Below are 4,416 nucleotides of genomic sequence, written 5' to 3'. Positions count from 1 at the left end.
TATATATATATGTATACACATGTAACGAATTTACTTGTAAATTTTTACAAGTGAGTTTTTCGAATTGAATTCTCAATTCTTAAAATCATACGGGATGCTAGATTTGCATCTCACATATGAAAGACCCCGGATATTGAGAATTCAATTCGAAAAACTCACTTGTAAAAATTTACAAGTAAATTCGTTACATGTGTATACATATATATATATACATGTATAAGTTCTCGCTCAACACTTTGAGAACGGCTCGTAAGGCCTTATATTCACTCATTGGTTTAATATTTTAAAAGTTTTATTTCTACATTATTTGTACTACTACTATTATATTATCATTACTACTCCTATACTTTTATACGCATTATCTTTTGTACATTGTCAAAACAATTTTATATTTAATTTAATGTTGTTTAGAAATTTCGAGTATTTCTACAAAGACTTGAAGCTGTAGACTATACATTGGCAAAACTTGGCACACAACCGTACAAACTACTGCCTAGATATATAAAAGGACTCATAACTGTATGGATAATATATTGTGTTACTGGAATTATAAGTAACAAAAGCTGGTGGATAAAGACACTGAATACTCATTGGTGTATAATTATATTGTTTGTTACACATCATCTATACAATATTACTATGATAATGGATGCACTATTTTTGACTTTATTGTGGTTTGTATATTATTCAAAATGTGTAAGTATAGTAATATATAAATATTTAATTATAGTAATATATTACTTAAACTTAAGTAATATATTACGTAATATATTAAAAATTTATTTTTTTATAACATTTGTTTAGTAATAATATACAATTTATTAGTGACACATTTGTAGAAAGTTGTATAGAAAAATCAAAACGAGTAGTTTGCTCTACTAATTTGGTGAACATTACGTACGCATATAAAATATATGTAAATATAGAATTTTATTGTGTATGCCCGAAAAAAATGAATTAGATCTAATTTAAATCTAACGAGATAAAAAAATAGAAAAATAGATTTAATTAGATCCAAATTAAATATAAATAAATATAAAGTAGATCTAAATAGATACAAGAAATATTGAAATAAATCTATGTAAATTTACACTTTATTTATTCTTAGATCTACTTTATATTTACTTAGATCTACTTTATTAGATCACCTCAGATCTGTTCAGATCTGCTTAGATCTATATAGATCTAAAAAACATCTACTAATAATAAATAAAAGTGTAAATTTATACATGGATCTACTTTATATCTATATAGATTTAATTTGAATCTAATTTGATCTATTTTTCCATTTTTTATCGGTAGATTTAAATACAAAATGTGTGATATCTCGGAAAACTTACCTTTTCAAAAAAAAAAATAGTAAGAACAGACGCCAAGTACACGCACAACATGTATTGTATTTAAATTAATAAATTAAAAATTGACTTAATACAACAATTCTTTTTCTATAAAATCTGTTCTACAACATTATATACTATAAAACATTCTTTCTCTAAAAATCTGTTTTACAAAAGAAGTGATTTCAAAAAGTAACACCAAGTAAACTTTTGTACGTTATTACATTGAAAAACAATATACAATACAAAACAATATTGAATAGAAATACAATTTACGATAACATTGTTGTGTCAAAAGTAAGACTACGCCTTAACGTTTTTTTTCGTTATTATATACATACTACAAAACATTCTTTCTATAAAAACCTGCTTTATTGTTGAAAAACAATATACAACAACATAATTGTGTCTATAATAAGACTACGCTTTAACTTTTTTTCCGTGATTATTAATAACTAATCCTAAGTATATAACTATGTACTTTGGTAAGATTATATTTATTACTAGAATATTTTTGCACAAATTTTTTTCAAAATATAAAAAATATTTAATGCAAAAAAACTTGGCGCGGCTGCTCTTCAATTATAATGAAATTATTTTTTTGTATGTCAGTCTGATGCAGCCGCGCTAAGTATTTTTTATTATCGTCGTATATCTAAAAAAATCAGAAACAACCAACAAAAAGAATACTTTTCTTTTATGTTTTTCAACACAAATTGAGACTGAAAAGAAATTGTTCAGTTGTTATTAAAAAATGGCTGATTAAAACTTTCCTCTCCAATGAAATGCCTGATTTTCGCGTATAAGAAGCACAGTGTGCTCGCGCAGTTCAAGCACTTTGTTGCGCATGAACTTAGCGCGAGGCACTATCTCTTGATCTAATCCATTTTTTTCCGAATGTGTGTGTGTGTGTGTGTGTGTGTATATGCATATATATACATATGTATATATGTATTTAAATTAAAATGGTTTGATGTTTATTACATACACAAAGAGTTCTAATAAAAATAAAATTTTGGACTTTCTCATAACGCGTATTGTTTTCATATTACACACGTTTTCTAAATCAGTTTTACTTTACAGGTATATTGGTACCAGATTTGACGAAGTAACCAAACACATAAAATATCTGATAATAGAAAAGGAACATGAATTGAGATGTACATGGAATAGACCTGTACACATCATTCATCAAAATATTAGCAAAAATAAGTACAAACAAATATTCTGGATCTCGATGTAAGTTAAAGTACATGACAGTGTTTGAATAAATTTAGTAACTTCAATTTAATATATTGAATATATTAATTTATTGTTTTGTAAAATTATATTGAAAAAGACCTAATCCAGAGATCGAAAACGTTTTATACATTGTTTTCAATAAATTAATTCAATCAATATACACATCAACTTCCGTGGTTGCTTCAAACAGCCATTATAAACGCCTTTATATTTGTTAATATATCGATTTTCACAGATATAAATATAGTTTTCTTTTTTTTATACATATGTTTTCTGTTGTCATATTAACTAATTCTATTTGTTGATAGGCATCTGCATTTAGAACTGAGCCAACTAGCTCGCGAATTAAACACGATGTTTGAAACACACATAACCTTGAGCATAATGAGCTCTTCCTTATATATACCAATAATGCTTATATATACTTTTACACATTATAGAACATTATTTATTGACGGCAATACTCTGATGCCGGAAATAGGATGGATTAGTTATCAAGTATTTATGTTGTTGAAGATAATAAGAATTGTTTATTTAAATTATGTTTGCGAAACTGTTAGTGCTAAGGTAAATACTTTAAACTACTAACTATTTACTTAAAAAGATTATCTGTTTTAGTTATTGTAACATAAAATAAAAGGAGTAAGTATTAATATATAAATATATATATGAATACATACATATATACAATATATGTATATGTATACATATACATATACATATATGTGGACAAATCCACCGTAGTTTTAACTTTTGATGGACTGTTTTATATTGCTGAATCTGAGTTGTTTTTCATATGCACAAGACGTATTTTTTCTTCGTATATTATCTAGTAACTACGTATAAGAATGCAGAGTGTTTGTGTCATTGCTGGTGTTTGAAAGTACACCGAGTCGACAAAAATATAGAAAATCGTACAACTTATTTTGTCCCTTTTGAATTTGTGTTTCACTCTTAATAACTTTGTACTTGCGCCGTGTTATATAACGCTTTCGTTATAAATGAAAAAGTTAGTTCTTGCATTCATACATCTTTTCCCTGGAGATCGATCATGTGCCATGTAACTGTACAAAATGGTGACCGCTGAAAAACTTGTCCCTCCATTTTGTCAAAATATTAATTAATTTTCGTAAAATTAACAATATTACGTACGCGCCGTTAAGTTAATTGACTAACTGAGACACTGAAGTTGTAGCAAACACAAAACTGAAAAATTTAAGACCCACACAGACATCCATCCATCCAAACATCCATTAGACATCTATTAGATGTCGCATGGAGCTGTCGACGTCTAATAGACGTCTAATGGAGTTTTTGTTCTGTGTGGGGACGTTGTTGAAAATTGTGTCTCAAAAATGAAACACACACCAGAGTATCAAAGATTATCTTCAAAAGCGTAAATTCATTGAAAAATTCACAAATCACCTTGATACATATTCCGAGAAAATTTTTTTCAGTCCATATTAACTGTAAACTCTTTCTTACATATACATATATATAACTTACCACGGAATCCACGTGGCCACAATTTTCAAACCCAATGGAAAGAAATTAAGTCGACTTCAATCAGATAAATTTTGCGCCGTTTACTTAAAACTATTAACGTGTAGATTGGTGTTTTTGAACCTATTTCAGACATGTTAGTCAATATAAGATGATGTATGTGCCGCACATTTGAAAAAAAAAATAAAGTTTCATAAAAGTTAAAACTACGGTGGATTTGCTCATATATACAGGGTGTCCCAGAATTGGTTTAACATCTCTCGTAGGCAGGTAGAAGGAATAAAACTGAGTCGAAAAGTCCTATACCATTTTGCTAGATTCGCAATAGTTACTG

The sequence above is a fragment of the Pseudomyrmex gracilis genome, unplaced genomic scaffold (assembly GCF_002006095.1).
Source record: "Pseudomyrmex gracilis isolate BER0280 unplaced genomic scaffold, ASM200609v1 scaffold_96, whole genome shotgun sequence".
NCBI classification, from domain to species: Eukaryota; Metazoa; Arthropoda; class Insecta; order Hymenoptera; family Formicidae; genus Pseudomyrmex; species Pseudomyrmex gracilis.
Note: the sequence above shows the minus strand (reverse complement) of the source record.